The sequence below is a fragment of the Ranitomeya variabilis genome, chromosome 7 (genome assembly GCF_051348905.1).
Source record: "Ranitomeya variabilis isolate aRanVar5 chromosome 7, aRanVar5.hap1, whole genome shotgun sequence".
In the NCBI taxonomy this organism is placed as follows: Eukaryota; Metazoa; Chordata; class Amphibia; order Anura; family Dendrobatidae; genus Ranitomeya; species Ranitomeya variabilis.
Window position 1 is genome coordinate 78,420,572 of NC_135238.1, and position 13,003 is coordinate 78,433,574.

At 44.5% G+C, this 13,003-nt stretch overlaps 1 protein-coding gene across 3 annotated transcripts in view; it reads left to right on the forward strand.

The window, feature by feature from the left end:
• Positions 1 to 13,003, forward strand: part of RHBDF1 (rhomboid 5 homolog 1) — a 270,222-nt gene that overhangs the window by 158,107 nt on the left and 99,112 nt on the right. The window lies entirely within an intron of this gene.

The window sequence follows — 13,003 nt, forward strand, 5'->3', positions numbered from 1 at the left end:
AAAATATATACATACCATGGCAACCTGCAGGGCATCGAACATGACAATTTTTGTATATAGCTCCTGCACAGACGTATATATCTCTTAGTAACAGACACATGTAAAGACGGATCCCTACTTCCTAGGGACTGATGAAAGGGCGTATGGCTGCAGATTCAGACCTCATTGCTAAAAATCAATCTGCGCAGGAGCTGTAGGTACAGAACAGTTGCACTGTATAGGGTTTTGCCAATTGTTTATAGATTGTTATTGGTATTCATTTATGGGCAGAAATCTACACGTCTTTACGTGCCTCCCCTACACATAAGATGGTCGGCGGCGGAACAATGCTTCAGCCCACTCTCCCACACACAGGGGAGCTCATTTGGTCAAGTGTTCTCTGTTACAAAGCCGCCAACTGACAGGTCAGCAGGTGAGCCATATCCCGGAGAACAGTACGATTGGCATGCGTGATGGACACCTCCCCGATAATTAGGCGGGTTCCGTCCCCATACACATTAGAGTGTTCGCCGTACCCGTGGATATCGGCGGGTTCTTCCGACATTCGTCTGATGTGTATGGGAACCTTTTGCCCCATGAAGTATGAGTGACATGCAGAGCACAGTGCATGGAGCCTACACTGCAGTGCATGGAGGTCTCACTGTCTTCTAGGTGGAGAATACATAACATCTTCATCTTTTGTTGGATTTCTATAGCCCTAGGTATCTCTGACACCCCATTGCAGATCAATTGAAAACTGAGCTGCAGTACGGCAATTCCCATGAGTTATAAGTGAGGTAAGGGCTGAATACTGCCATCTACAAGAACCCCACATCCAGTTTATATGTCCCAGGTGTGATATCAGAGGCAAATTGCACTCGTTCATATAGAACACTCAGTACATTTTTATTCTTCTTAGATATTAGTGGTTCAGGATTTACTGCATGATCCATCTTTATAAGTTCGCATTGTGGTATATTCACAAATCTTTCTCTTGTATTTTTCCTGGAAGGAAGCATGTCACATTTGACAGAATCAGTACTATGCCAGTTAAGGGGCATCTGGCTCGCAGGAGACCTATATATTATAGGAAACGTCAAACGCTCTCTACGTTTTTTTGCAGGTAGTTTTCAAAGTGCATGTAGAGTGCTCAATTCTGCATGATGCTTGATTGAGGTTTTTTCTTGGAGGAAAATGTCAAACCGTATAAAGATATCCTGGTAGACCTAATGGCTAACATGGCTAATGAATATTGGGCTTGGCGTGAGTTAACTTTCTTGCATGTTTACTGATTTCTTAAGTGTTTCAATTAAAGATAGAAAACACATTTGGTCATACAGGGGTAAGGAGAGAAAGTTTGCTAGAGTAGAAAAAACCTAATTACTGTTGTACAGATTGCAGATTTATTTTTGTAACTGTGTTATTAATTTTCTTTTATCAGTTAGACCCAAGGGCTGAGCTTCCACTCAACCAATTAAACAGGCTTAAAGTTTCAACCTTAATAAACAATATTATTGTAGAATAAACAACATTAGTAAAAAAAAAAAAAATATATATATGTATATATCTTTATTTATTAAAGGGTTCTTCCCATGGGATAAGTGATAAATATATGCTCACAGGGGGCTTATTTCTGTTACCCTATTCAGTACAGGGGTTCACAACCATCTAAGATCAAGCGTTTTGATCATTCATTGGACAATCACCAAATTGTTTATATGTGCCTATAATTAAATTCCTATCTAAATGTGCATTAAGTGAAGTTAACAATTGCCTCTATGGCCATTTGTAAACATTCAAGGTACCACAATGCAGTATACTAGCATTATTGCATTGTATGTGTAAGTCTGAAGAATTCTTTGTGGCCCACCAAATTTTAGGCAACTATTTAGCACACATCACAATAACTGTTCTAATTTTTTTTGTTTTCCCAGTCATTATTTGGAAGGGTGGGGGACCTCCTCTCCAGTGAAGATACTGTATGCGTATTAGGCCGGGATCACACATACGCGAGATACGGCCGAGTCTCGCAGGTGAAAACCCAGCTCTGGTGCCGGCACTCTGGAGCAGGGCGTTCAGCCGCACAGCAATTCATGGAGCTGCACGCTCCGCTCTGGAGTGCCGGCGCCAGAGCTGGGTTTTCACCTGCGAGACTCGGCCGTATCTCGCGTATGTGTGATCCCTGCCTTAGAGTTCATTTAACTTAATATAAGCATTCCCACCAAAATGTTTATTCCATAATCCTTTCTACATGTGTATGTAATGATATGTAAGTGCAATAAAATACTTACCAATTGCCGCCTTCTCCAGTTTCTAGAGTTGTTCTGGTCCCACGTGGCCGCTCCTCAGCTTTGCTGGTTCACACAAGGACCATTGTGAAGGTTGGTGCTACTGCCCTCAGTGTAAGTTTAAGGTGCCTCAAAGTTACATTGAGAAAGTGACTTCTGGTCCTCACATAAGCCTGTGTGATCCGACAAGTCTGATTTGAGCTCACATGATCCAGAGAAGGACCAAAAACCGATTGTTAAGTACTTTTAACTGCGATCGTTAAGTATTTTAATGCATCAGCACTATATTATATATTTTTATGTAGAAGATCTTATTGAATAAAATTTTGCCTGGGAGTGTTTCTTTAATACAATATATTATTATATAGTCATTTTCTTCCTTAGTACTGATTTGTCACTCCTTTCATTCGTCATTTGGCTCCAGTATTCTTTAGCTATAATAGGATTTGGATGATCCTTTTGATTTATCTATGAATTGCATTTAGTAATTATTCTTGAATACGTCTTTCCCTGATGCAGCAGATTGTTTCATATGATTATCACATAATTGAGTTACTTCTCCACCCACAGTAATTTTGTGATTTTTCTCATTCTTTCTCAGGTCTCTATTAACTGTGAAATATTTCATTTTATGCTGGGGAAGTCGATGTAAACACTTTTAGGCACAAAAATTATTCTAGGAGTGATACTTTTATTGGCTAACCAGAAGAATTATATTTGCACAGAGGCTCCATCTTCAGGTTGGTTTACAAAATGAAGAAGGAGCCTCTGTGCGCTGAAAGATTGCTAACATACTTTTATTGGCTAACACCTAGAATACTTTTGTCATTTTTTGGCAAACACGGTGCCACAATATAATTTTTTATTCTACATCATGTTGATAAAGTGAAATCTTTAGTGGTAGAAAATCAGTCCAAATTATCTTTTGACATGTGAGAACATAGTATTGGTGAAGTCTGTCACTGCACATCAGCATCATTTCCAAAATACACTGTGTTCCAAATTATTATGCAAATTGGATTTAAGTGTCATAAAGATTTAATTGTTTTGTTTTTCAAATAAACTCGTGGATGGTATTGTGTCTCAGGGCTCAATAGTTCACTGAAATCAATCTTAAACACATGTGATAATTAGTTTTCCAGGTGATTCTAATTCAAGGAAAACTACTTAAAAATTATGTTCCACATTATTAAGCAAGCCACAGGTTTCAAGCAATATGGGAAATAAAAAGGATCTCTCTGCTACTGAAAAGCGTTAAATAGTGCAATGCCTTGGACAAGGTATGAAAAAAATTGGTATTTTACGAAAACTTATGAGTGATCATCATACTGTGAAGAGATTTGTGACTGAAACAGAGCAAACATAGAGTTCATGCAGAGAAAGGCATAATGAGGAAGGTCTCTGCTAGACAAATTCAATGGATTAAGAGAGCAGCTGCCAAAATACCATTACAAAGCAGCAAACAGTTATTTGAAGCTGCTGGTGCCTCTGGAGTCCCTCGAACCTCAAGGTGTAGGATCCTTCAAAGGCTTGCTGTGGTGCATAAACCTACTATTCGGCCTCCCCTAAACAGTGTTCACAAGCAGAAACGGTTGCAGTGGGCTTAGACATACATGAAGACTAATTTTCAAACAGTCTTGTTTACTGATGAGTGTCGAGCAACCCTGGATGGTCCAGATGGATGGAGTAGTGGATGGTTGGTGGATGGCCACCATGTCCCAACAAGGCTGCGACGTCAGCAATGACGTGGAAAGTCCTGTAGAACCATGGAGAAACAGCTGCTAGGGTCCTTTAAAGTTCTTGAAGGTGTGAAAATGTCCTCTGCAAAGTAAATAGAGTTTCTGACTGACAACTTTCTTCCATGGTCTAAAAAGCAGAAACATGCCTTCAAGAGCAAAATCATCTTCATGCATGACAATGCACCATCTCATGCTGCAAAGAATACCTCTGAATCATTGGCTGCTATGGACATAAAAGGAGATAAACTCATGGTGTGGCCACCATCTTCCCCTGACCTTAACCCTATAGAGAACCTTAGGAGTATCATCAAGCAAAAGATCTATGAAGGTGGGAGGCAGTTCACATCAAAACAGCAGCTCTGGGAGGCTATTCTGACTTCATGCAAAGAAATACAAGCAGAAATTGTGAAGGTGATATCAAAGAAGGGTTCCTATGTTAACATGTAACTTGGCCTGTTAGGATGTTTTGGAGTTAAATAGCTTTTTTGTTCAGTGGATGTGACCTCCTAATGCTGCAAATTCCACAAATGAGCATTTTCAGTTCTTTAAAACATATCAAATGTTTAGAAATTCTACTGTGCCTAATAATTTGGAACAGTGCATTTTGAGTTTTTATTCATTTTGGAGATTATACTGTTATCATTGGGAGGTTTCTTCAATAAAATTCAATGTATACTCTAACAGGTGATGACTTTTATTAGACTGACTGTCATTTGCACCGACCATTTAGGAAAATCTGAGAAAAATATAATTTGCATAATAATTTGGAACATGGTGTAAAAGGTCCATCTAGAGTGCTCTCAAACAACATTTTACAAGCAAAGCAAAGCGCTATTAGTTTGTTTGCCAATATTTTTAAATATCTGATGATCATTTCATAAGATTTCTCCTTTAATTAAAGAGGAATTTGGTTTGGATAATCATTTTGTTTGACAAGTCCCCCAAGATCAGGGATTGAGAACTCCTGATCGTGCTACGGCCAGCGGCCGCGTTTTGCCTGATGTGAGCCGTTTAGTTGTTCCTCATTCTGTGAGCTCGTGCACGCAGCGCTCAGTACAGAATGCTGAGGTGCGTGCACTGAAGACACTGCTCAGCGCTCCAGTCCCACCAACGATGACAACAGCAGCCCCAGCCACTCCTGTGATGTCTATATGTCCACAGTTCATCCTGTAATGTCTATATTCCCCCCGCCCTGTGATGTTTATATGCCCCCAGCCCATCCTGTGATTTATATTTGCCCCAAGCCCATTCTGTGATGTATATATGCCCCCAGCCCCTCCTGTTATGTTTATATGCCCCAGCCCCTCCTGTGATGTATATATGCCCCAGCCCCTCCAGTAATTGTATATATGCCCCCAGCCCCTCAAGTGATGTGTATATATACCTCCAGCCTCTCCAGAGAAGTATATATGCCCCCAGCCCCTCCTGGGATGTATATATGCCTCCAGCCCCTCCAGTGATGTATATATGCCTCCAGCCCCTCTGGTGATGTATATATATGCCTCCAGCCCCTCCAGTGATGTATATATGCCTCCAGCCCCTCCGGTGATGTACTGTATATATGCCTCCAGCCCCTCCGGTGATGTACTGTATATATGCCTCCAGCCCCTCCAGTGATGTATATATGCCTCCAGCCCCTCCGGTGATGTACTGTATATATGCCTCCAGCCCCTCCAGTGATGTATATATGCCTCCAGCCCCTCCGGTGATGTATATATGCCTCCAGCCCCTCCAGTGATGTATATATGCCTCCAGCCCCTCCAGTGATGCATATATGCCTCCAGCCCCTCCAGTGATGTATATATGCCTCCAGCCCCTCCGGTGATGTATATATGCCTCCAGCCCCTCCAGTGATGTATATATGCCTCCAGCCCCTCCGGTGATGTATATATGCCTCCAGCCCCTCCAGTGATGTATATATGCCTCCAGCCCCTCCGGTGATGCATATATGCCTCCAGCCCCTCCGGTGATGCATATATGCCTCCAGCCCCTCCGGTGATGTATATATGCCTCCAGCCCCTCCGGTGATGTATATATGCCTCCAGCCCCTCCGGTGATGTATATATGCCTCCAGCCCCTCCAGTGATGCATATATGCCTCCAGCCCCTCCAGTGATGTATATATGCCTCCAGCCCCTCCAGCGATGCATATATGCCTCCAGCCCCTCCAGCGATGCATATATGCCTCCAGCCCCTCCAGCGATGCATATATGCCTCCAGCCCCTCCAGTGATGTATATATGCCTCCAGCCCCTCCAGTGATGCATATATGCCTCCAGCCCCTCCAGCGATGCATATATGCCTCCAGCCCCTCCAGCGATGCATATATGCCTCCAGCCCCTCCAGCGATGTATATATGCCTCCAGCCCCTCCAGCGATGCATATATGCCTCCAGCCCCTCCAGTGATGTATATATGCCCCCAGCCCCTCCGGTGATGTATATATGCCTCCAGCCCCTCCAGTGATGTATATATGCCTCCAGCCCCTCCGGTGATGTATATATGCCTCCAGCCCCTCCAGTGATGCATATATGCCTCCAGCCCCTCCAGTGATGCATATATGCCTCCAGCCCCTCCAGTGATGTATATATGCCTCCAGCCCCTCCAGTGATGTATATATGCCTCCAGCCCCTCCGGTGATGTATATATGCCTCCAGCCCCTCCGGTGATGTATATATGCCTCCAGCCCCTCCAGTGATGTATATATGCCTCCAGCCCCTCCAGTGATGCATATATGCCTCCAGCCCCTCCAGTGATGTATATATGCCTCCAGCCCCTCCAGCGATGCATATATGCCTCCAGCCCCTCCAGTGATGTATATATGCCTCCAGCCCCTCCAGCGATGCATATATGCCTCCAGCCCCTCCAGTGATGTATATATGCCTCCAGCCCCTCCAGTGATGCATATATGCCTCCAGCCCCTCCAGTGATGTATATATGCCTCCAGCCCCTCCGGTGATGTATATATGCCTCCAGCCCCTCCAGTGATGTATATATGCCTCCAGCCCCTCCAGTGATGCATATATGCCTCCAGCCCCTCCAGTGATGTATATATGCCTCCAGCCCCTCCAGTGATGTATATATGCCTCCAGCCCCTCCAGTGATGTATATATGCCTCCAGCCCCTCCGGTGATGTATATATGCCTCCAGCCCCTCCGGTGATGTATATATGCCTCCAGCCCCTCCGGTGATGTATATATGCCTCCAGCCCCTCCAGCGATGCATATATGCCTCCAGCCCCTCCGGTGATGTATATATGCCTCCAGCCCCTCCAGTGATGTATATATGCCTCCAGCCCCTCCAGTGATGTATATATGCCTCCAGCCCCTCCGGTGATGTATATATGCCTCCAGCCCCTCCGGTGATGTATATATGCCTCCAGCCCCTCCAGTGATGCATATATGCCTCCAGCCCCTCCTGTATTCAGAACTTACTGCTGCGAGTGCTTTTCAAAATTCAAATGACAAAAACTAACTGGCACATCCAGACTAGTGTGAATAGGTGCATACCAGGAGGAGCTAACTCCATGTACAATATACAAAAAAATGTTGCACTCTATCATGCTAAGGCATTTCAATGTGAAATATATGAAATATGAATAGCAATATGGCTTTTGAAGAGTGGGAAAAAAATTGAGGCGCTTAGCATAAAATTCTGCACAAAGAATTGACTCCAGACTAGGGTTGAGCGAAACGGGTCGATCATTTTCAAAAGTCGCCGACTTTTGGCTAAGTCGGCGTCTCATGAAACCCGATCCGACCCCTGTGCTTGTCGGCCATGCGGTACGCGACTTTCGCGCCAAAGTCGCGTTTCAATGACGCGAAAAGCGCCATTTCTCAGCCAATGAAGGTGAACGCAGAGTGTGGGCAGCGTGATGACATAGATCCTGGTCCCCACCATCTTAGAGAAGGGCATTGCAGTGATTGGCTTGCTGTCTGCGGCGTCACAGGGGCTATAAAGGGGCGTTCCCGCCGACCGCCATCTTACTGCTGCTGATCTGAGCTTAGGGACAGGTTGCTGCCGCTTCGTCAGAAGCAGGGAGAGCGTTAGGCAGGGTCCACTAACCACCAAACCGCTTGTGCTGCAGCGATTTCCACTGTCCAACACCACCTTCGGTGTGCAGGGACTGTGGAAGCTATTTTTTTTTTTTTTTCCCCTCAGCGCTGTAGCTCATTGGGCTGCCCTAGAAGGCTCCGTGATAGCTGTATTGCTGTGTGTACGCCACTGTGGAAACCAACTGCTTTTTTCAAAGCACATATCCTCTTGTTCCTTCCTTTCTGCACAGCTATCTTTTTTGTTTGTCCACACTTTTTATTTAATTTGTGCATCAGTCCACTCCTATTGCTGCCTGCCATACCTGGCTTACATTACTGCAGGGAGATAGTAATTGTAGTACAGTTTTTTTTTTTTTTTTGTTTTTTTTTTGTGGGAGATTAAGATTGGCATTTCTGCTACAGTGCCATCCCTGTGTGTGCCATCTCTCACTGAGTGGGCCATAGAAAGCCTATTTATTTTTTCCGTGATTTGTGTTCTAAAATCTACCTCAACACAAAAACACTACATCAATCAGTGGGAGAAAAATATTGGCCTCAGTCAGGGCTTGTGTGCCACTGCTGTGTGTGCTATCTCTCATTCAGTGGGCTATAGCAAGCCTATTTTTTTTTTTTTTTTTTTTTTTAATATTATTTGGTTTCTAAAGTCTCCCTGAAAAAAAACAAAAACCTAAAAAAACAGTGGGAGAGTAATATTGCCCTTTCAGCTTGTGTGCCAGTCTTGACTCCTGGGTGTGCCACCTCTCTCCCTCTCATTCAGTGGGCCATAGAAAGCCTATTTATTTTTTCCGTGATTTGTGTTCTAAATTCTACCTCAACACAAAAACACTACATCAATCAGTGGGAGAAAAATATTGGCCTCAGTCAGGGCTTGTGTGCCACTGCTGTGTGTGCTATCTCTCATTCAGTGGGCTATAGCAAGCCTATTTTTTTTTTTTTTTTTAATATTATTTGGTTTCTAAAGTCTCCCTGAAAAAAAAAAAAAACCTAAAAAAACAGTGGGAGAGTAATATTGCCCTTTCAGCTTGTGTGCCAGTCTTGACTCCTGGGTGTGCCACCTCTCTCCCTCTCATTCAGTGGGCCATAGAAAGCCTATTTATTTTTTTTTTTTAATATTATTTGGTTTCTAATTCTCCCTGAAAAAAAAAAAAAAACCTAAAAAAACAGTGGGAGAATAATATTGCCCTTTCAGCTTGTGTGCCAGTCTTGACTCCTGGGTGTGCCACCTCTCTCCCTCTCATTCAGTGGGCCATAGAAAGCCTATTAATTTTTTTTTTTTAATATTATTGGGTTTCTAAAGTCTCCCTGAAAAAACAAAAAATACATAAAAAAACAGTGGGAGAGTAATATTGCCCTTTCAGCTTGTGTGCCAGTCTTGACTCCTGGGTGTGCCACCTCTCTCCCTTTCATTCAGTGGGCCATAGAAAGCCTATTTATTTTTTCCGTGATTTGTGTTCTAAATTCTACCTCAACACAAAAACACTACATCAATCAGTGGGAGAAAAATATTGGCCTCAGTCAGGGCTTGTGTGCCACTGCTGTGTGTCCTATCTCTCATTCAGTGGGCTATAGCAAGCCTATTTTTTTTTTTTTATTTTTTTTTTTATATTATTTGGTTTCTAAAGTCTCCCTGAAAAAAAAAAAAAAACCTAAAAAAACAGTGGGAGAGTAATATTGCCCTTTCAGCTTGTGTGCCAGTCTTGACTCCTGGGTGTGCCACCTCTCTCCCTCTCATTCATTGGGCCATAGAAAGCCTATTTATTTTTTCCGTGATTTGTGTTCTAAATTCTACCTCAACACAAAAACACTACATCAATCAGTGGGAGAAAAATATTGGCCTCAGTCAGGGCTTGTGTGCCACTGCTGTGTGTGCTATCTCTCATTCAGTGGGCTATAGCAAGCCTATTTTTTTTTTTTTTTTTAATATTATTTGGTTTCTAAAGTCTCCCTGAAAAAAAAAAAAAACCTAAAAAAACAGTGGGAGAGTAATATTGCCCTTTCAGCTTGTGTGCCAGTCTTGACTCCTGGGTGTGCCACCTCTCTCCCTCTCATTCAGTGGGCCATAGAAAGCCTTTTTTTTTTTTGGTTTTTTTAATATTATTTGGTTTCTAAAGTCTCCCTGAAAAAAACAAAAAAAACATAAAAAACAGTGGGAGAGTAATATTGCCCTTTCAGCTTGTGCGCCAGTCTTGACTCCTGGTTGTGCCACCTCTCTCTCTCTAATTGTGGGCCATAGAAAGCCTTTTTTTTTTTTTTTTTTAAATATTATTTGGTTTCTAAAGTCTCCCTGAGAAAAAAAAATAAATAAATTAGGTGGGAGATTAATATTGACATTAGTGCTTGAGTGACAGTCCTGCGTGTGTGTCATCTCTGTGATTTTGTGCCACAGAAAACAGAGTGTGTAACATTGTGCCTGATTTTCCTTGTGGTCTCACCAACCTGTTAAGGGATATTGAAATCATACTGAAGTTATAGCTCACCGTGTAAGTTGTTTGACAGCAACAAATAAAGTTACTTTGGTTAAGATTTTAAAACAATGAGGAAGTCTGGTGCAAGAGGTCGTCGTGGGCGTTCATTGTCAGCTGGTAATGATGGTAGTGGTAGTGGAGCATCAGGTGGTCGTGGGGATAAAAATATTCCACCTAAGTCTGGAGCTGTGGAGCCAGTTTCGTCGTCAGGCTACACAAGGCCTCGAACGCTCTCTTTTCTGGGAGTAGGAAAACCGCTTTTAAAGGCGGAGCAGCAACAGCAAGTTTTGGCTTACATTGCAGACTCAGCCTCTAGCTCTTTTGCCTCCTCTTCCGAAACTGGTAAATGTAAAAGCAGCGCGTCGCTTGTGGATGTTCACGGTCAGGGACAAGTCGCTTCCTTGTCCTCCTCAGCAAAAACTACAACAAGAGAGAAGGATGCAGCAGGCGACACAACGGGTCACTCCATGGAGCTCTTTACACATACCGTCCCTGGCTTAGAAAGTGAAACATTTAACAGGCCATGCCCATTACAAGTATATTCTGACATGGAGTGCACTGATGCACAGCCACAGCCAGAGTACTATGCTGCTCCTTTGACTCAGACCACCACATTGCCCTCTCAGGGTACAGATCCACAATCAGACCCTGATGAGACTATGTTGCCCCGCCACGAACGCTATACCACCGACCGACACAGTGACACAGACGAAGTTGCACACGAGCTCGAAGAGGAGGTAATAGATGACCCAGTTATTGACCCCGATTGGCAGCCATTGGGGGAACAGGGTGCAGGCGGCAGTAGTTCAGAAGCGGAGGTGGAGGAGGGGCCGCAGCAGGCATCAACATCGCAACAGGTTCCATCTGCCGGGCCCGTATCTGGACCAAAACGCGTGTCAAAGCCAAAACCTGTTGGAGCACAGCGTTGCCATCCGGTTAAAGCTCAGTCTGCAATCCCTGAAAAGGGATCCGAGTCTAGGAAGAGTGCAGTCTGGCATTTTTTTAAACAACATCCAACTGATCAGCGCAAAGTCATCTGTCAAAAATGTTCAACTAGCTTAAGCAGAGGTCAGAATCTGAAAAGTCTAAATACTAGTTGCATGCATAGACACTTAACCACCATGCATTTTCAAGCCTGGACTAACTACCAAACGTCCCTCAAGGTTGTAGCACCCTCGGCCAATGAAGCTAGTCAGCAACGCAACATCCCTTCCGTCACTGTAAGGCCACCATTTTCCGCACCACCGGCAGTATCTGTGCAGGTTTCTTTGCCAGCCAAAAGCAGTCAGGGTCAGGGAATCACCAGTTTTGTAGGAGGAAATATTGCATCTAGGGCACCGGCGGAAACAATACCGTCTCCAACCGTCTCTCAGTCTGCCATGTACACCGGCACACCCGAAAGTTCCACGATCTACAGCTCTCCAGTCCAGCTCACCCTACATGAGACTCTGGTTAGAAAAAGGAAGTACTTATCCTCGCATCCGCGTACACAGGGTTTTAACGCCCACATAGCTAGACTAATCTCGTTAGAGATGATGCCCTACCGGTTAGTTGAAAGCGAAGCTTTCAAAGCCCTGATGGAGTACGCTGAACCACGATACGAGCTACCCAGTCGACACTTTTTTTCCAGAAAAGCCATCCCAGCCCTGCACCAGCATGTTAAACAGCGCATCGTCCATGCACTCAGGCAATCTGTGAGTACAAAGGTGCACCTGACTACAGATGCATGGACCAGTAGGCATGGCCAGGGACGTTATGTGTCCATCACGGCACACTGGGTGAATGTGGTGGATGCAGGGTCCACAGGCGACATCAATTTAGGGACAGTTGTGCCTAGCCCACGGTCTAGGAAACAGTTGGCTGTAGGCGTTCGCACCCCCTCCTCCTCCTCCTCGTCCTCCTGCAGAAGCTACAGCTCTTCCACAGAACGCAGTCGGCCAACCACTCCATCGGCAGATGACACTGTTGCACACCAGTTGTCCCATTATGGGCCAGCTACTGCCAAGCGTCAGCAGGCTGTATTGGCTATGAAGTGTTTGGGCGACAACAGACACACCGCGGAAGTTCTGTCCGAGTTCTTGCAACAAGAAACGCAGTCGTGGCTGGGCACAGTAGATCTTGAGGCAGGCAAGGTAGTGAGTGATAACGGAAGGAATTTCATGGCTGCCATCTCCCTTTCCCAACTGAAACACATTCCTTGCCTGGCTCACACCTTAAACCTGGTGGTGCAGTGCTTATTGAAAACTTATCCTGGGTTCTCCGACCTGCTCCTCAAAGTGCGTGCACTTTGCTCACATATCCGACGTTCGCCTGTACACGCCAGCCGTATGCAGACCTATCAGCGGTCTTTGAACCTTCCCCAGCATCGCCTAATCATAGACGTTGCAACAAGGTGGAACTCAACACTGCACATGCTTCAGAGACTGTGCGAACAGAGGCGTGCTGTTATTTATTTGTGGGAGGATACACGGGCAGGCAGT